The sequence below is a fragment of the Mercenaria mercenaria genome, chromosome 10, assembly GCF_021730395.1.
Source record: "Mercenaria mercenaria strain notata chromosome 10, MADL_Memer_1, whole genome shotgun sequence".
NCBI lineage: Eukaryota > Metazoa > Mollusca > Bivalvia > Venerida > Veneridae > Mercenaria > Mercenaria mercenaria.
The window spans coordinates 34,649,597-34,672,257 of NC_069370.1; positions in this window are offsets into that span (position 1 = coordinate 34,649,597).

A 22,661-nucleotide genomic window follows, 5' to 3' on the forward strand; every position below is an offset into this window, starting at 1 on the left:
AAACATAATGTGCATAGTAAGTAACGGTTTATACACGAATTGGGAATGCACACTGGGATTGTCCTATAAGACCAAGGACCTTCCTGATTACGATATGAATATCTCTTTTTCGTGTGGAGAGCATTTGTCGACTTCATTGTGGAATTTTGGTTGGATATTAGATTGTTTCTTAATGGGGGCCATTAAGGCAAAGGGAGGGGAGTGTTATGATTTTAAAAAGAATTTAAATGTTATCCTATTTTCTTTCCCTAAGAGTATTTAATTGCAGAGAATCTTTGTTACTTTCTGCAGAATGCTGGGGTCAGCTAGGGTTGATGTATTTCAACATGTAGCTAAATAAAACTCTAGGATATAGGCTACCTCTCTGGCAGGGCTAATGCTATGAGATTTATGAGATAGCATTCCATATTTGGGGGATAGCTTTCAGTATTTTGTAGCTGGTATAAAAGGGGTTTGTTTTTCTAGATTCTTTTTCTGGCTTATTGGAGAGTTTTTGAGGTGAAGAAGTCGCAAACATGAGGAAGAGGACTTATCTTTTTTGAAATAATTGCTGTACATATTCCTTACAACATGACTTTAGCGTAGATTAAAAATGTAATTGGAGTCTATGATTTGTGTTATGTATAGCTATAATTTTTACAACATCTAAATCTTTTTTGTACATCCTGTTTAATTCTGATTTTTCCACGCTCCAAACATTATTACCTCTACGCCTTTGTCTTTTTTAAAGACATTACTTGTTTCCAAATAATGTTTTCTACATGTCTATAATGTAGTTATTGCCTCATATTCTTTTCTTTCCTTGCTGTCACAAGTCCCATCTACATCACCAAGTAACTGCAAAAACGTTACATTGTGTTCTATACTCAAGTAAACGTAACTCCCTATCTACAGAACCAACTTGATACATGCCCCTTTTGATAAATGCCATTTAATTGACAAATGGACGGTTAACAAAATGCTGTGCAAGTGATGGTAGAATAGGCTAAATTTATTCATTGGTTTCATATGTTTAAATGTTTAAATCTTTCTACAAAATAAAAATGACAAGTGCATTGATATGTATTGTTATCAATAAATGAGAAGATAGCTGTTCAATTTCCATTTCTGAAAGCCATAATTTTTGGGACAATAGTTTTATATGTAATTCAGTAATACATGTTCATAAACATGTGAAAACTTCCCGCCTTATGTCAAATGAAACGTAGAGAGTGTGACTCATACAACTGCTGTTTCCTGATTTGCTTTCAGCCAATGGTGACGCTGCCAATCATCTGAGAGGTAAATTCAAATCTTGTAGCAGACAACACATATGTTTTTTCTGGAAAGAACACTTTTAGACAGTCATTCAACATAATATTTTCACAACTTATAACAATGGTGCTGAAGAAGACTTTAGCAAAATTTCAAAAAGATCTGTGCACTGATGTCTTTGAGATGTTGATATTAACCTCTGATGTTGCTTGCACACTGTGTACCATTTCTCTATCTGAATCCTTTTTATACTTCTTTCCCGGCCTTTATAATGCAAAAAGGTGGGGGAAAAACCAAAACCCTCTAGCACATACATACTCTTTGAAGAACTTACCAGTCGTTTACAACTGCTAAAAATATTAGAAAGAGCTACGTATATGTCCATTGTCATAATATATTTGACAAACTTGGACGTATACATGTGTTGTCTCGCGGAGAATTAAACATTGCTTGCTTGAGTTCACCCGTATCATGCCGGACACAATTGATTCTGCCTTTGCGACCGATGTAGATCATGATCCGCCTGCACATCCGTGCAGTCTGATCATGATCTGCACTGTTCACCATTTAGTCAGTATATTTTTGGTAAGCAACCACTTTTAAAAGTTAATGGTACTGTCCAGGATGTCAAAATGTACCTTTACCAAAGTCAGCTCATTAAAGTGAAACTTTCTGTATGCGAACTGCAGTACTTCGTAAAGCTCGTTTTTGTTTATATACAGTTCTATAAGCAGGTTTCGAACCCGCAGCGGTGAGGGGCAAGTGATTGGAAGTCGCTCGGCCGTGAATCACTTTACCTTGTTGGAGACCGGTGGTTGTACCTAAATTCTCGACCATGTCTCAAACAATGCCTAGAGGGGCACCTGGGTTTTCCTCCGCCATCAAAAGCTGAACATTCATCAAAGGGCCTAAATTGTGCCGGTGTGACTCTAAACCCAACAAAGAAGCATTAGTTTAACCCGTACCCTGCTTAATTTCTATAATGAACTTGCCCATCTTTCAATTTGGACAGTACCATTAACTATTGAAAGGAGTGCTAACCAAAAAGGTACTGACTGAATGGCGAAAAGTGCAGATCATGATCAGACTGCACGGATGTGCAGGCTGATCATGATCTACATTGGACGCAAAGGCAGAATCAATCGTGTCTAGCATAATAAGGTTTAACATGGCATCCCTTGTCAGGAAAAACTAGTTTCTTCGAGGAAGTCATAGTGCAAAGTTGTACATATTACTTTTAGGACCATAGGCCAGCAAATATGCCTAATATAATGTTCTTGTATAGCGAAAAATTTGCATGAACAAAATAACGTCGGTCGAAAAATTCTTTCAAGATTTGATGGCAAAATTTCAAAAAGAACATTAAATTAAAGCTTGAACTAATTTTTCTAATGGTTAAGATCAAAATTAAATCGACACGACTTTATGACTTTTCACAGGATTTAATGATAAATACCAAGAACTGCTTTTTTTATCGGACTGCTAATTAAAATTGAACGTTGGCTGTTGTATTGTTGAAAAGATTGATATGATATCCTGGCATTTATTTTGATTTTCTGATACTCAAGGAAAGCAAACCACTAATTTTTGTAGCAAGCTACCGTACAAAATAAAAATATAAGAAGTGAATTTAATTCTTAATTTTTCGAGTAATTGAACGATGTATTAGTTCCAAGCCAACCCTTCGAAGTACATAAGTCAGCATTTCAATTTCAAGTATGTAAGACTGGCATTGCAGTTCAACCCTGATCGAAAAGTCCTGTCCATCATGAATAATAAAATCTGTGAAAAGATCCTTTGGAAGGAACGCAACCAAGCAACATGATAGCAGATTCGGTTTGATCGAGTCTGTTCATGAGAGGTAATGAAATTAGTAACACCCCTCACATCCGCTAGCATCGGCGTAAGGGAAATTCTATAATTGTTAAAATGAATGTTCTCCATGATTCCAAAGGACAAGAAATTATAACAACACTGAGTCCAAGTACGGGGAGACTTTTTTACAGCCGCCACACGGCACTTAATAGTTAAGTTAATAGTTAATACAATAGTTAATAAAATCTATGAAAAGTTCCTTTGGAAGTACGTGCCGGACAGGCTCATTTGACATATCTAACGCACTTTATTCCAATATTTTGTGGACGATCGGAAAATATATAACCACTGTTTGAACTATTTTCAAGTTCAGTGTGACAAGTGCGCAAAATCGTCTCCAGTCAAAACTATGAAACGCCAGTGATTGCTCTCCCTTTTTAGGTCCATGTCTGAAATTGTATTTTATATATTTATATTGAGGTAGTACTTATATTTATCAGACATTGTAAATGAAACGATCCATTGAATTCTAAACAGTTTTTTAAAAAACAATCTTATATTCAAAAGCTCTTACTGCGTAAAAAGTAAATCATGTCTGTCTGGAGTCTGACCATGTTCCATTAGCGCGCTCGTGCCTTTATACACTCATATGTTAAGTCAAAGCCACAACGGACTTTCTTTACGGATTTCATAACAAAGGCACTGATCTCCAGATTTTGGCTAAAAATGATCTCTCTTTAAACTTGAAGTTTGGTCAAATTATGAACATAAGAATATGTGTTTTTGTTTCTAAACTATCTTAAGAATGCAAAATCAAGAGAAAAAGATGCCCGCGACGGCAATTGAACTCAGGCCACCGCGGCAATAACAGTTTTCCGCTGTCTTTACACAATATCGATAAGGGGAACTATGCATGTAGTGCGTTAAATATACAGTATACATTTATAATTAAGACAGTTTATCTCGAGTAAAGCGTTACAAACGCATTTCGATTTTCAGTGTAAAAGTTAGTAAAAACATCTAATTCTCATGTGTTTCCATAACATAATAGTATAGTTTGTCAGTAATTAAATTTCAATTTTCAGGGCAAGGAAAGCCTGGCAATAAGTCATTTTATATGAAAGCCATCCTCAAGCCTTCTATAACGCTGAAAGAATTTTTTAAGTCCGACCACTATTGAAAAAGATATGGCAATTTGAAATTTAAGAAAAAAGGCTGATCATGCAGGCAGCCATTTTAGTGTGTTTATAACGTACGTCATTTACACACTGCTGAGTTATCTATTTAGCAAATAACCTTTTAAATAAACTAATGTCATATGTTTCTTGAGTGTAAGATGTGAAACATGATAATTTCTTTAATTATAGCTGGAAAAAGTAGAGAAATTATTTTACAGAAATAGGTAAATTCAGTTTAAATATGTATCTAGAAATTTAATAAATCCGCCATTTTATTTTTTTCTTGCCATGGAAACAAAATTTCAGCTCTTCTTTATCAAATATTCAAATGCTCATTACATTTTCATTTTTAAGCCGATTTTGAAAATTCTTTCACTTCTTTAAATGATTTAAAAAATCCTATAAGACGGAATAAACATGAGAACAACGTTGCCTAACCCTTTAAGAAATATAACATGAATTTCCTGATTCCTATTTTTTTCTTTCTTTCCTTTTTTTTTGTTGTTACAGTTGTTGTTGTCGTACGATGTGGAGGCCAGTGTCTTTAAGAAGAATCACTTAAATGTTTTGGTTAAACTTTAGAGTTGGCAGAAAACATTTCACCTAAAAATTCACACGTTAAGGTTCATGTAAAGTGTTTGGAGACCACCCCTCAGGTGAATTTTGAATTTGGAAATTTATTCTTCAAAGACCGTTACTATTGATTATAAATACACTGAATTGTTCAGAGGAAGTAGGGAATACATTATTCAAAGGTAAGCTTCTTTGAGAATAAGTATTTTGTCAAAAATTACATGTACTTCGATCGTCACAGTTCTATTTTGTAGAAAATATCAAACTTCTTTTTCGAAAGTATTTTTTCTTTAAATATGTTTTGTTTATGTCTCTAACATATTTGTCTAGGTACTCCCAGTATTGAAATACGGTTAACTTACATATTTTCTGAAATATAGGAGTATTTTGTCATTTTGACAGCTCTACTTTCACTTTCGTTTTGCAATTTTTGCAACTTTTTGAAATGTTGATGTATTGTAGCAATTTTAACACTGGGAGTACCTGGAGAAATATGTTAGGCACACAATTAGTATAGACCTAATGTCAAAATGTTTTTGAAAAAGAAGTTTGATATTTTTTACAAAACAGAATGTGGGCAAGCAAAGTACATGTGATATAAGAAAAATATTATTGTACCGAACAAAACAACCCGTCTTGAATGACATTTCTACTGTTTCTGAACAGTTTGGTATACAATGTATGAAAAACAAAGGCCTATGAGGTCTCAAAACATGAAACGAAAATTCACCCGAGGGGCAGTCTCAAACACTTTACATGGACCTTAACTTCAAGATAAAAAGACAAAACACAACTCAAAGTACTGCTTTTTTACTTCCAAGTTTGCATTGTTTCCCATTATGAAAATCATATTAGTTCGATACATATAACTTCATGCGTATAAACAATGTCATCTCAATTTCTCTCCACATCGTCGTGATAACTGTCACGTAAATATCGTGCAAGGAATCCTGTAAACACATCTATTATATATGCCGTGAATCCTACAGAGATATAAGGTCGATTACCTTATATGATAGAAATATAATAATATGATTGCTTTAATTAGGGCAATTTGGTTTTGTGTTTCCTTGGTTATTTCACAGGAGATATTAGTCTGTTATTTCACAGGGTAAGGCTTAACCTTAAAATCCAATTAACTCTTCGAATATCTAGACGAAAAATTGATTCCTTTTATTCCATCATATAATTGCGCTAAAGCAACACTTATTTGTGGTTCCATTAACATAATGCATCACGTAATAAAAGCATTTAAACACTAGTGCGGATATCTTTTTTCATTCCATTTGTGTAATTAATGTAAATTACGTTTTTTGAATTACAAAATGAATTGTAAATGGACTTCAAAATAAAGTTTACCTCATTGCTTTAGTATTTTGAATGTAATTATTTTTTGGACAAACGTCGAAAAAAGGTTTAATTTCTGATGTAAAACGTTTGAGTAGATGACAAAATACTATCAAAGATCAAATATTGTCAAAGATCCTTTGCCTATGATGCTTATTTCATACAGGTCTTACTCAAACTCTTCGGGGCCTCTGTGGCCGAGTGGTTAAGGTTGCTGACTTCAAATCACTTGCCCCTCACCGATGTGTGTTGGAGCCTTAATTACTTAGGGCGTAGAATTAATAGGATTCTTCATGTGAGGAAGCCATCCAGCCAGCTAACGGAAGGTCTGTGAATTTACCAAGATGCCCGCCCGTGATGAATTAATGCCCGGAGGGGCACCTAGGGTCTTCCTCCTGTGCGAAAAGTTGGAAAGTTGCCATTTGGCATAATATTGACGTTTAACCCAACAAAAACAAAACAAAGTACTCAAACCCTCTATAAACTGCGAACAGTTGGTCAGAGAGGCAAAGATCTATAGGAATAGCCATTTTCCAAGAAAACAGCCTCACCGAAACGGTACCTTACAGCAGGGTATCTATGAATATACAAATAACTGGCATTTACACACACACAAAAAAGACATAGATAAAGTAATACAATCTGACACCAGTGCCAAACTAAACAACTTAAGAAACGCATTGGGGTACCAGTTTGGAATGGTTAGTGGCAAACACACCAGTGAGGAGATGAAACCGTTTAATTCCCATGAAGAATGTATCAAATCGCTTGAAACAGTGTTTGTATATATAATAAGCAAATAGTTTTCACAAAATGTCCTTTTCAATCAGTTAAAAACGTATAAAAAGGTCTCATAAACAGAATTACTTTATTTATGAATTTTGGCATATTTTTACCAAAAATATTACTTATAGTTTGGATACACATATTGTTGAATGCTATAATGTTCTTTTCCATTGTAATTTTCCTTTTGAGACCATCTCTTCGTGAAATTTCCCATTTCTCTAGTAACCATCAAAGGGATTTATCTCTGCTCAAGAATGGAAATTTCAGTTACCATTTTATTGCTGAATCAATATACCATACAGAAGATACTCATCCTCTTGTTAAGTTTGATTTCACCCTGCAAAGGATTTTATTTACTAAAACTTACCAGTTGGGCAAGTTCCACGTTCAGCGCAATAAAAACGATAGGCTGTGAGTTAAGAAGTTGTAAGTTTCATTCTTTGACAAAGACACTATTCGCAACGCTTATTTGTCATGGTGGAAAGTAGCAATGTCTGAAGTAATTTTTCTTTCATTTCTGGCTCATTTGAAGAAGGTTGACAGCCACTTAATATGGAGGACATGTTGTTACTGGGCTTGTTTCTGTAGTTAATTTACATTTCCAAATCATTATCATTGGTATTATTTTTTATCGGGGTTCCAGAGGGGTGTGCCTACGATATGCACAACGAGGCTTTTACAAAGTTTCATTGAATTCCGGCCTAAGACGAAAACGTTGGCGGACAGACAGACAGATGAACGAACAGAAGTAGGTAAAAACTGTCTCTCATGAAATTCGAAGACATTATTCGAAATTTCGAGTCAAAATTTGCTTTCCTGGAAATAACTTTTATTCATTTTAATGTTTGTTGTATTTTGTTTTGTATTATTTTTTTCTCCGTCGTATACTACTGAAAGAAATCCGTAAACCATTGATTTGGTACAACATAAATCTACGTTTTTTTTATTTTATAATCAAAATGGAAAACCTTTATAAATGTGGAGAAAATTTATTGAAAATTAAAATTCTATTACATGTGTATAAATAATTAAGCAGATAACGTGCTTCAAATGTCTCTTTTTTCTGCAATATACACTGATGGTCCATTTTGACAAGACGAAGACATTGTAAATTCATTCAATAACATACAAAAATGTTTCATATGTACTAAACACTATGCCTGTATTCCATGTATATCTTATTATATGTAGTAGATGGGATTTCAGCATCTACCACCTCAGTGCTCTCATAACAAAATAGCCTTACACCACAAAGAGAATGGTTGTATGAGTGATGGTGTTGAGGCAAAGCAAATATCGTAATACTTACGAATAAGACATTTTATCAAATTATTTTATACACTACATTCCAATAAAAATGAGATTCGTCTTCTATGATGTCACAAGAAAAGAGCTTTTCCTCTCATTTAAAGGTATATTGGTTATTTTAATCTATCTTCTTCTCGAAAACATTGCCAGCTTTCATAGCCAATTTTACATTGTAGCCTCCCTTGATTACATGGCAATTCGTGCATATTTGGATTGTTTCCCTTAGGCAAGACCACAGGATTAACGTATTTCGGTTATCTGCTACCTTGTGAAAATCGATATTCCATTGTTTATTGGAAAGTCAAGTGTGTCAATTAGTGAGAAGGGGAAACAGTGTATTTTAGTTAATAAAATTAATATGTGACACTTTTATGTCTGTGATAAGATACCTTTAACTTGCTAAGGTCTTTACAAAACCATTTAATACTAATACAATTGAGATATGGTTGAAACCTAAAACAAAAAATATTTATATGAAACAGAGCCCTGTTCGAATTATCTAATATGCTTGACCAATTTTGTACAAACTGATCTTTCAGTCTTCGTTTTACATGACATAAGAGTATTCTATGTCATCTACATTGGAAAGAGACAGGAAGATAAGTTGTCCCCCTGGTTTAACACCAAGTACAAACTCATATCCATCACTCAAATACACTTTCTTTCACTGTTACGTAAGCAGAACGTAAAATATCCAGGATGCTATCGTTTTTAATCATAAATTATCATTCATAATATAAACAAAATCTTTAGCAAAATCAATAAAGGAAACAAATAGTTGCCAGCTCTGATTAAGCGTGTAATACAAAAATATTATCCGTGCTTCCCATATTCGGTCTAAAACTGATTTCTGCTTCAACATATAAACAATATGTTTCGGCCAAGTTTCAGACAACCTTTTATTTGGAATGCGGATGCACACCTTATCTCATTTAAGCCCGTTCTTTGAAATGGAATTACAAATCCTTCAGACCATTTTTCAGTGAAATAACACTTTTCGAAAATTGTGCAATTAAAAAATATTAATGATAGCATGAATACATGTTTCCCATGAATAAAAGTTGCTTTATAGCCATTGTAAAACCAAAGTCATTAATTGGGATATTTAATTGATCAGGCTTAATTTTCGTAACGTTCAATTTTATTTTACATATTTAATGTAATATTCTCATCGGGCGAGTAAAAATAAATGTGTGAGTTATTGACAGCTTTAAAATGTTTTTTTAAAAGTTTCAATACACTCTATGTACATTTGATCGTTAAAAGTATTCCAATGGAGATTTGTATTTTGAGTCTTGAACAAGTTTTAACGATTGAACTGTATCTTGTTCAAATCTACATTCTTACACATGATTTATGGGCCCGTATTCATAAAGCTCCTAAGGAGAAAAATGTTTTGGAACTTTTCTCTTAGTTAGTCCGCCAGGGAAAATTTTCCCTTAGGAACTTTATGAATACCAGCCCTGATCTTGCACGTTCCATTTTATTCAGTTTTAGTCACGTTTGCTTACTCTGTGACTATTCTACATCCGATAAAGAATGTTTTCTTTCCAAAATAGTGTTCAATGAACCAAATATTATGCTTATTAGGAAATATCACATTATCAGATTGAACATTTATGTTTTCCTCAGATAAATCAGAAGTGAGTTACAAATGATGTTAGCTATAGTATCACCTACGTTACGGATAACGTAAGTCTTTTTCGGGATTCGAATATTAGACTTCCTGTTTGAAAGTCTTGTATATTGTACATGATGAGCTTCCTGTAAATTTATTGTTATTGTTATTTGTACACATATTCAAATTGGGTATACAGTATTTCTTTGATCTGAGATTTGAATAGAGAAGATTTTCATTTTCATGTTTTCAACATTTTGCTGAAGTGATGGAAATATACAAACAAACATCTTCATTAGTTCCATGCGACATTCTGAAAACCAAAGTACGTACAAAAGAGTGTCAAGTACTCCGCGAATCAAACTACTCAAGTCATTACTGAGTAAAATATACTCACGAGATAAAGACAACAAGAAAATGGAATTAATGAGTAAAGAGATAGAAAATACCCCAAACACCACTAAATGTATGAATACAATAAGAGTAGCTTTGTACATTTTTAACGTACTTTTAAATCCAATTTCCGAATTTGACCTGGTCCTTTGTGTTCTTATGACCTTGAATACTATGAAAAAACTGACAAAACAAATAAACAAACAAAACGTAGTTGCTATTTGACCGAATTTTGAAATGTCTTTCATGAAGCACTTTGAAAACATGAAATTGTTAAGATTTAAGCTGAAAGGGCATCTGGTGTACGTTATTGTCAAAGAAACAATGCTAAACGTAATCCACGTCGTAAATGATATTCTTTTCGCAAGAGAATACGTTAAATGACGCAAATAAAAATGTGGCCATTGAAAATATAGCGCTCTTTCAAATGACATCATTGTAATTGTGACGTATGTCAGATACGCGGCAAAAACATTTAGTATACGGAAATGATATTGTACATTTGAAAACGCTGTGAAGTTTCGTAAAAGGACTACCGTCTGCCGGAATGCATGAAAGGTGATGAGCCATGAGGAAAGAAAGCGACCAACCCTAGGCGTACGTTTTGTTCTTGTAAAAGCGACCAATGATATTATCATGAATGTCAAGGACAAAAGGGTCGCTACTGTCATCAGTATCATTCGTATAATGGCGTTTTCTGAGGTTTTACCACTAAACACGTCACTTATGTTGTTACACTGAGTTTGATTGTTGCACACAGTGATGTTGTTACATACACTGTTGTTGCACAAAGTGATATTGTTGCATATACTGTTGTTGCACATAGTGATACTGTCACATACACTATTGTTGCACATAGTGATATTACTACATACACTGTTGTTGCACGCATTCACATTGGTAAATACACTGTTATTGCACATAATAAAATTGTTACATATACTGTTGTAACATGTACTGATATTGATAAATACACTGTTGTTGCACATTGCAATATTCTGAAAACAAAACAAAACTTTTGTTGCGCGTATTAATATGACACAAATTTATGTTGTTGCACGAATTAATTTCATTCCACGTTAAATGATACTTTTCACACACTGATTCTGTGCGTTTTGCAAACCGACTTCCCTTCGCCTATATGTACATCTTCCAAAAATATCTTAGTATAATGATATTACGACATGGTTGTCCATGAAAGGCTAAATGGCACTGTCAGTACGTACAGTAGTGACACAGTGGTCTGGTGATAAGATGCCGGACTATGAAATCAGAAGAAAAGCGGGCTAGCCCAACTTCCTTTAATTCAAAGTGCAAGCCTTTACATCTGTCACGCAAATGAGCCAGGGAAGCTTCTGGAACTGGGAGAGATTTCCGGTATCTTCCATTATCCTCAAGCAAAAAATACAAGCCGTTACCCCTGGCAACCCAATGAGTAAGGCAAGCTTCAAGAATTAGAACGTTTGTTGTATCTTCCACTATCTCCAGCTTAAATGTCTAACACTCTTTCCGGAGGAGCTAAAACATATAAAAGTTTCCGCTAATATAGTTCAAGTAATATTTACACGCAATATCATACTTATTAATGCATTTTTTCTTTGAATTATTAATATAAATAATTCCATAGTACGGATTTTTTTCCAAATCTGTGCTTGAAAGAATATTTCACATAATAATCACATATATACTTTCCACCGTCATCTTCCTGATTCGCTTATGAATGATTTGACTGAAAACACGACTGCGTATTTACATCCTCACGCAAGAAAAGCTTGCAATCAGTCGCAAATAATTACCTTTCCAAGGATCAAAGGTAGATGAGTTTTAATAGTAATGGAAAAGCTATTTTAACCCATAACACCACGATTGCTGTAATTGGAGCTATAAATTTAAGATCTCTTTGATTATCATACAGGAGGTATTAGTCTGAAAATTTTCTGGGTAAGCTTAATGTTAAATCCAAATTTACCCTTTGTACTTCTAGATGAAATTATTAATTCCCATCCTTTCATTATGACCTGAATCAGAGGCTTGTCAGTATGAGACATTTAGATACAGTTTAGCGAACTATACTGTTAATACAATTTCAGTGGAAATGTAGTGTCTCATATTCCATTGTTTAGTGCAAATTGTAGCACCAAAAGACTCAATTTGAATAGACAACTCTAGGAAAAAATATTTTCATCTAGATCAGATTTACATCTAACAATGTAAATCTCCAAAGACTGGTATTACTGTGACTTCCATTCATCATATTTCAACACCATTGTAACTTAAAAGGTATTTCAATAGTTATTCCTCTCACTTCTTGCAAGCACGAAATAACAGACTTTATAGCTTGTTTTTCAATGATTTATTGAAAATTCCTGATATCTGCGGAATAATAAAATGGGTAAAATTTAGCTCAAGCAATTAGAAAGATATAGAATCAAAAGACGAACGTGAATATCCGCCTTTAGAAGGAGAATTAGATGGCAAAATAGACATAAGAATAAAAACACGTTACTTTTCACACTATAACATGATGTAATAAATCCGCCATCAAACTGTAGATGATATTCTAGAGAGTACATATGGCACGAATGTAACACGTTCTGTCGATTTTTATCATCTTTGTTGGTTTGATACCTTTTTATTAACCATTACACTACTAAATTTATAAAATGGACTGGTCCATCCTTCAATTTTGACAGTACCATTAATTGATAGAAGGGGTGTTCACTGAAAATTTACTGACTGAATAGAGAACAGTGCAGACCATGATCAGCCTGCACGGATGGACAGGTGATCTTGGTCTGTGCTGGTCGCAAAGGCACAATCATTTGCCGTCAGCAGGCTAAAGGTTAATTACTCATATAAAACACTAAAACAGAAACGGCAGCGTTATTGCAATAGAGGAGGCTGGTAGAATAATAGGGATCCATGTCATAGACTTTTCAACGTTTCTCTTCTCTCCACCAATATGTCAGTTCGTATCTATAGCAAGGAGACTTTTCTTCTCTGTGAAGAATAAAAATTATAGGAAGTTCCTTTTCTGGGAAGCGATATACTTTTTTTCCTGCGAGAATAAAAATTATAGGAAGTTCCTTTACTGAGGAGCAATATACTTTTTTCCTGCGAGAATAAAAATTATAGGAAGTTCCTTTTCTGAGAAGCAATAGACGTTTTTCCAACGAGAATAAAAATTATAGGAAGTTCCTTTTCTGGGAAGAAATAGATTGACAGTATAATCACAGCAGGAATTGGAACGGCGAAGAAAAATAACAATTCTAACACGACCTGATATATTTCCTATTGAACAAAGAAGGCTGAAAACTGTGTGCTATTTAACAAATAATCAAAGCTTTCGAGTGGTTTATCGTCTAATTTACCACGGTTTAGAGTTTAGATGCGTAAGAATTGAACCACGGGGGCGTAAGCCCGAGTGTTTAAATACTGAAACATCTGAACGATGAACCGTGGTAAATTAGACGATAAACCACAAGAAGGCCTTGATTGTTTTCATTCTGACATGCTAATTGACATATTTTAATGAATATTATGCTGGACTTCATTTACCCGAGGAGTAATGTATCGTACGTCATGCGGCAATTTGACATCATAATTGATGTCATAATGCTCTCTTACCGGTTCGCGCGTCAACCGTTATTATCGCAGAATATACAGAGTTTGATTTCCTTCTTTGCTTAACTGGAAATCAAATCGAGTCATGTTAGAATAATATTCAACAATTCATTTTTCTGACGTCACGATTATTACTTCATGGCATTAAACGGCATAGCGACGCGCTGGAAAAGAAATCAACATAAATCAGGCAAATATTTGATGGATATCGGCAAGGATGTACATAACAATCCTTGATAACGTGTTAGAATCGAAATAATACATCTCAAACAGTGATTTGCGCGTGAATAAAATCATTGTTTATTTTGTTTGTCGTTTAGATGCGTATTATTATATCACACGGGTTGCGCCCTCGTAATATAATTCCTTCGCATCTAAACTCCAAACAATGATTTTATTCAACGACAAATCACTGTTTGGGATATATTATTTCTTAAATAACGAATGTTCCTTGCGTTCAGGACAAAAAATACGTCTTCAATATAGTAAACAATTTAAATGTCGTACAAAAGAAAAGAACATAATTGAATAAAGACAGATAAAAAGCGACAGATTGGATCCCAGGCTTAACACTGGTATTTGTCGTATCGTATCTTATCTCGTTTTTGCCGCAGTCTTGTGGAGTGTTATGATTTATATTCTAAATTTCACCATACTTTAAGTAGTTTTAGGGTCCTTCACAAATACCAAACCACAATTACCGCGTCATGTTGTGCTTGAATGAAACTATAATGAATGTGATGGACGAGGATGGTGATGATAAAACAGCGAATGTCTGATCCACATATCCTGTAAAACCTATCATTTGTCAAATACTTTTTAAATATCTTATTGTTATATTGATATCATATAATACTCTTAAGAGCTTTAGAACGGGTAAACAGATGTGTGGGGATGGGTACTACTAAATATTTCTGCTCGCGAAACGTCTGGACTCGGAATTTGCGAACGTTTTAGCCCGCTAATGCATCCACTTATATATTAAAACATATTTATTAACCTTTAGCCTGCTGGTGGCAAGTGGTTTGCCTTTGCGTCCAGTGTAGACCTAGATCAGCCTGCACTTCTGTGCAGGCGGACCATGGTCTTCACTGTTCGCTATTCAGTCAGTAAATTTTCAGTGAACACCCCTTTGAATAAGAAGTTGAAACTGAATGCCGGACCAGTCCATCTTAGAAATTTAGCAGGGTGAAGTTAAGTACCAAACACATCAATTTGCTTACTGAAAATAATAAATACGAATATTTGATTTCAGTAATCATAAGCCAGGACACATTTCACAATTTTTGGCAAGGTTATACCCTATTTACTAAGTTCTGAGTCGGAACATTCTACCATCAGCCACAAAATTATGTTAATCTTAACAAAGGGTGTACTATTTTTGTTGAAAATCTAGTTAGTTGTCTAAGGTTTGTACAGCGTGTTCAATTACATCAGCGTAAACTTATTAATATGCCCTTGTTATATTTCGAAATAAATTGCAGACCACAGCCATTTTCTAGGAGTGTTAAATTCACAACGAGAAGTGGTAAATGTTAAGATAAGAATAGTACAATATAAAAGTATTTGCATATTTTTGTGATGATATACCGAATGTCGATAAGACAATGAGGCAAGTGAAATGTTTAGTTATTTTAAATGTCACGAAAATTAAACTTTGAGCCAAGTTGTAAATATATGGTAAACTGTCTGGTCTTGGTAACTTTAAATGTTACGAAAATTAAACTTTACGCCTTTGAGCCAAGTTGTAAATATATGGTAAAATGTTTGGCTTTGGTTACTTTAAATGTTACGAAATTTCACTTTACGCCTTTGGGCCAAGTCGTAAATATATGGTAAAAGATGCATGCCGATATTTTATTGTGTTTTAACTTTTGAAAGACCAATAATTGATGTTTGAGTGTAATTATATTAACAAACAAGAATCATAAATTTCAAAATCTGTCTACCTTCTGGTTAAAAGTAATGCGGATTGATATACAGTAATTTCACGCGTTTAAATATTACTTCTCGTACACTGTGACAGTAATTCCTCTACCGGTCGGCTCCGTGAAGCAGTTTTAGTACGATAAAGGAATGTAATGGACATGCGTGTAAATAGAATCCTGTGCCGCTGAGACGACACGACGTCTTATAAAGTTATATTTTGTCAGTCAAGCCACTTTTTGAAAACATAATTAATTTATAAGAAGAATGCTTTGGCAGTATAAAACCCTATTTCTGATGCAAAATTCTTTAGGTACATGGTAGATAAATCAATCAAAATAATTCCTATATAGAAAATCAAATCAAATTGATTTTTCAATCGTTCAGGTAATAAATAATATGGATATATACAGCTTGGCTCACCCCACCAAGGGGCGTAAAGTAGAATATTCAATTTATTTATGGTCATCAAGAACAAACTTTTTGACTGGTTTTAATGCCATATAAATATTTGTTATATTTTTATAAAAGGATAACCTTTGTTTTACAATTTTGTCAATAATTCGTTTAAAAATATTATTTTGTGTGTGTCTGTGATGTTCTGGTTTACAAGTTGTTTCATTTTAACACTGCCATAATCGATTTTTATAAACTGATACATGTATCTCAGCACCGACACAGCATATAAGGTATGTCTGTAACTATTAATCTGATTGCCTGGACAAAATAACAAATGTTTTTCTGTGCATTAATTTTAAAATATCAGATAACGACATTGTAAAAATATACGTAAAGGCAATGCATGAGGAAGAGAATTAGATAGCAAACAAGACTGTCAAAGATCCGCATTAGGATCTTAAAAATTATAAAATTGACAAATATGTGAAGTTTCTTGCCTTACTTGATAGCATGGTGCTGTAAATCTGTCATGAAGATATTCTCAAGTATTTTATTTTCACAAAGTTAAAACATGTTCAAGTGACAAAAATTCCCCCTTTTCACCAACTTTGTTCACTACAACCAATTACCTGTAGTATGCATAATCTTTGCTCAAGGCGGCAAGTGATTCTGTCTTTGCGACCAGTGCAGACCAAGATAAGCCTGCATGACCATGCAGGCTGATCATGGTCTGTGCTGTTTGCATTTAAAGGCCTAGATTTTGGCAGTGGGCCAAGGGATTTTTGTCTTCACCAGCACAGTTGGGGGCTAATGACCATCACAGTATGGCTCCAATAAACAAGGGTCATTGTTTATTGGAGAGTCAGTCTACCTTACAAGTGTATCTATAAGTGAGAAGGGGAAACAATGTAATTTATTTTAAATTAATGAATAATTGATAATTTTTAAAGTTATGCTAGTTTTTTTGAGAAACTTACTTAAAGAAACATGCAAGGTTTTATTTTTTCAAATTCTGTCTAGTGAATTGTGATATTTCTGAAAAATGTGACTTTCACTCTTCTAAAGCTTGCAGAATACTTTAAATAACCTTTGTCTAAATTAAAACAGAATGTGAATTTCAAAGTTACAAAGCAAAGCATGAAAAAAGTCCCTTTTGGCAACATACTGAAAATGAAAATTGAATATAGATGGAACACAATAATTTTATATTCAAATAATGTTGATTACATGAATACATGAAAATCAATTTCCAAATTGAAAAGTATTGTTTGTCAGCACAAAGAACTCTGGAAGTTTTCACTATACTTGTGTTTTATTATCATTATTATTTTCAATATTATTACTTTATCTTTTATCATCCTATATGTAATATAATAATAATACTGATAATAATATACCAATGATGATATAATAATAATTATGATTATTTCTATTATTATTATTATCATTATTATAACATTAAAGTAATAGTTATTATCATCTACATAATATCAAAATAATAATTTTTATTATTATCATTCCACATTTACTGGAGAAAAATTAATTTCTTTCAACTCCACTGCACACATCTTCATGGTCTGGTTGGGGTCCCTGCTGTGCTAATTGCCCTCTAATCAGTTACTATTACATAATCACTGATAAGCAGCAGATAAGATGGTAGTTGTATATTGGATTTGGGGGGGACACTTATATAGTAGTGAATCTAGGCCTTTAAGTCAGTAAATGTTTAGTGAACACCCCTTTGATAAATAAGTGGTACTGCCTGAATTGAATGATGGACCAGTCCCTTTTAGAAATTTAGCAGTGTAAAGGTTAAACAAAAAGTGCAGGTCTATAACAATCAAAGAGTTAAGCGGTGAATTGAGATCCATTGCCGTTGCGTTTTCTTCACCATCTCTCACGTCTCACGTCTCCTCATCACTGTAGGTTAGGGGTCGGTGTAAATCAAATGAGCAATAAACTATACAAAAAGAAAACATTTGAAAGCAATATGGTGACCTATAGCAGACGATAGAAGTTTAAATGACAGAAATAATGATTGACAAATGTCTGATCCGTTCATTTAGCGTTTACCCTGCTAAATATCTAAAACTGACTGACTCATCCTCCAATTTGGGAAGTACAATTTATTATTCGAAGGGGTGTTCGCTGAAAATTTATTGACTGAATAGCGAACAGTGCAGATCATGATCAGCCCGCATGGATAATAAATATCGATGCCCGGATAAAATAGATTTGACTAAAACCGTTGAAAACACATGAATTAAAAAGGAAAGATGTTTGTTTGACATGTAAGAGGGAAATATTTTCCACTCGTGAACGCCATATTTTACATTTCCAGCTAAGATACTTGTGGTTGTATAAATCTGTCATGACGACTGTGACGAGTGTTTTTAACCATTTTAAAGTATTGCTATGTAACGAATTTAAAAATTTATAACATATTGATTGTGTTCGCTATAAGCAGCTGCTTATCTCTAGTTTATTACTCATAATATTCTTAATCTTTACTTAAATAATCAAACAGACCGACAGCATTTGAAGTTCAAAGTTCTTCTATATCAAACTGTGGAGAACATCGTAAATACTAATGTGAAATGAAAGCCTGTAAAATAAATGCATGTCATATTGTTTAAAAAAGAAAAGTATTGTAATATTAACAGAGTGAGACGCTTTTAACTTGAGTGCAGTCTGAAATAGTCATTTCAATAGTTCCGTTGCAAATTTTGTCATCACTCAATATAACCACTAAAGAAACAATCTGGATCATTCTGCCTAAAATGAACCATTCATGAAAGATGAAAGTTTGTGCTCATATATGTGGATAAATTATGTGGCATAAAAAATAAAAAAGATATCACAAATTAAAAAATCATTTCCTACATATATATATCTATAGTAGCAAAATCAATCGGATCGAGAAATGGATAACGCCGGTAACGTATTTTCAAGGGAGACAATTTCATCGATAATTCAGCGATTTGGCTATGAAAGCTGGCAATGATAAACTTGAATCCAGTCCGTGGTGAGATCCTAATGGCATTTGTTTCAAATATGCAGTATTCTAAATGCTTAAGTGGCTCATTTATCCAAAGTACCTCTAACTGTAAGTTCATTTCTATAGTTTGTGAGAAGAGATTGTTGATGCAATAGTCTACTGGCGATAGACTGGTACTTTGCTGTCATTGAGCTCTTTTTGTCCATCAAAGATAGCCAAGGTCTTATGGGGTAGCTTTCGATCGATTGGTCACTTTTCATAAACGAACCACCATTTGGTTTTAGCTTAGATAGGCTGTACAGTAGTAAATAAATATACTATTTGTTCTATATAAAATTAACAGTCTTCTGAGAGATGTACCACATAGCCAGGCCCTTTTTAAAAAAAGAATTACTAGCCGTAAGGCCTACCTATAAACCATCAAAAACAAAAGCACCATGAAAAGTAGGGGCCATGTGTCTTCTAAGAGAGATTTTTTGTCTGACATGTCAACACTATGGAATATCTTCCAAACTGACAGCTAAAATGTGGGTATGAACCCATGAGTAATAAGGTTTGTTTACAATTCTCAAAATATCAAGCATAGGTCCCCAATGAAATAAAACCAGAAACTGGCTTACATAAAACATGAATATGCCACTTTTACTGGGAAAAAATGAGGATTTTTCCCGCCATTATACCGGAAGTGAAGCTTGATTACCTATTTAGTACTATTGTGCGTATTGTAATGTTGTAATATAAAGTAATAGAAGGAAAATGCTGGGAGCCAGGAATTGGAGATGTTTGGCGTTTTAGGTAGTTTTCATAGTAAAGTCCTATCGTAACACTGGCTTGCCGAGGCGAGTCAGCAATAGGAACTCGTTTAAACAGTTCGTTTACTACCGATAAAAATTGAAGAAAAGATCCATATGCATTATTTAGGAGTTACACAACTTTTTTAAAATTGACATTCTTTTTTTATTAGTTCTCTATAGAACTTGCACACGAAAGTAATCCTAATACATTTCGACTTTTTTCGAGATTTTCTAGGCCACAATGAAACAACTACATTTACAGGTTGTTTTATTTTATCACTTCCATAATCAATTTTACATAAACTGTGATGTCCATTAATCCATTAATGGTATCTCAGCACCGATATAGCATAAAAGGTATTTCAGAAACTATTCATCTGATTGCCTGGACAAAATAACAAATGTTTTTTCTGTGCATTAATTTTAAAATATCAGATAAGAATACAATGTATTGTAAAACAAACTACGTTAAGGCAAGGCACGAGGAAGAGAATTAGATGGCAAACAAGACTGTCACTCTATAGGATCTTAAATTTTTTAAATTGACAAACAAGTGAAGTTTCTTGCCTTACTTTATAGCATGGTGCTGTAAATCTGTCATGAAGATATTCTCAAGTATTTAATTGTCACGAATTTAAAACATGTTAAAACAAGTGTCAAACATTCTCGCCTTTTCATCAACTTTGTTCACTACAACCCGTAATATGCACAATTTTTACTTAATCTTTACTTAAACAAAAACTACAGAATGTTAATCTTTACTAAGGATAAAGTATTTTTGTTGAAAATGTAATTAGTTGTCTCAGGTTTTTATAGCTTGTTCAGTTACAACAGCGTTAACTTATTAATATAACCTCGTTATATTTAAAAAAAAATGCAGACCACTAGACATTTTCTAGGAGTGTTAACTTCACAACGAGAAGTGGTATATGTTCAGATTTGAAAATATCTGCAAGAATAGTACAATATTAAAGTATTTGCATATTTTTTATGATAATATGATGAATGTTGATAAGATAATAAGGCCAGTAATTTTTTTTTGATTACTTTAAATGTCAAGAAAATTTAACTTTACGCCTTTGAGCCAAGCCGTAAATATATGGTAAAAGATGCATGCCTGTATTTAAATTGTGTCTTAATTGTTGAAAGACCAATAATTGATGTTTAATTGTAATTATATTTACAAACAAGAATCATAAATTTCAAAATCTGTCTACCTTCTGATTAAAAGTAGTGTGGATTGATATACAGCAATTTCACCCGTTTAAATATTACTTCTCGGACAGTTCCACTTAATGGGACGTCCTAAATATTCAAATGATCTAGACTGGAAATTCATCTACCGGCTGGCTCTGTGAAGTAATTCTAGTACGATATAGAAATATATTGGACATGCCTCTCAGAAATTGTCTGTAAACGGAACCCTCGTGCCGCTTAAACGATTGATTTGAACGCCGCATCGTCTCATAGCGTTACAGTTTGTTTGTTAAGCCACATTTAGGCAAACATAATTAGTTTATACGCAACTAGAAATATCTTTAAAAATGATGGTCGGCGAATTGTAATAAGGAAAGAAGTTTATGAATTTTTCATCTAACATTCATCTTTCATCTAACATTTTTCAAACTGCAAAACTAAACACCGCACTTTAACAATTTCAATGGTTCTCATTTAATTTTTCGCAAAGGTTTCGTAGGGTTGCAATTTTGTTTCGTTTATCCTTAGACGAATAATTACAGCAGTAGTTTGATGAAGATTCATGAAGCGGTTCATGAGAAGAGGTCATTAAACGTGTTTATATTTTTAGCTAAATTGGTCCCTATCCCCATTTGTAACAAAATAGCAGGAGACCTTACGATATTGTTACACATCAAGTTTGATAAAAATCCATTACATTTTAGTGGTTAATGTGAAGAAAGGCATATCTACTTTTAGCTATAGTGGTCCCTTATAGGGCCCAAGTTCCTATATAAATAAATTTGGAAGAGGACCTTATAATGATGCTCCAGACCAAGTATGACAAAGATCCACCAAGCTGTTCATGAGACTCTGTATAAAGGCATTTCTAGTTTTAGCTCTAGCAGCCCCTAAAAGGGATCAAATGTCCCAGCTGAACAAAGTTTGCTGTGGGCCTAATAAAGATGCTACAAATCAAGTTTGATTAGAATACATGAGAAAAAAATCAATTAAAGCATTTTTTATTTATTATTTTTATTTATTTCTAAAATATGCCAACTGATTCCGCTTTAACAAATGCATATTCGCTATTCATGAATCTTTGGACAATGACGTCACACCTATAAAAAAGTGAAAGTCAAGCAAAACATACAATTGTAATTATTTCAATATTTCTGTTTCATAAGCAAAGTTTGACGGTAGTCATATCGCATAGATAAACTGTATGCAGCGTACCTTCATTTCAGTGTAGTTCAGTTATTTAAGTTTAATTACGGTCCATCCGCCCTTTCAGACACAATGAAGCATATAAATGCCCCGTAGAGTATAGACCGTTCATTTCAGTGTAATGAGATTCAGTCATTATATAGCATATATATAATGAAGCAGATTTCAACTGAGTTCAATATTTGCATACCATATTAAAGAAAAATGTTCATATATAATAAATCAGTTAAATAATTTATTACAAA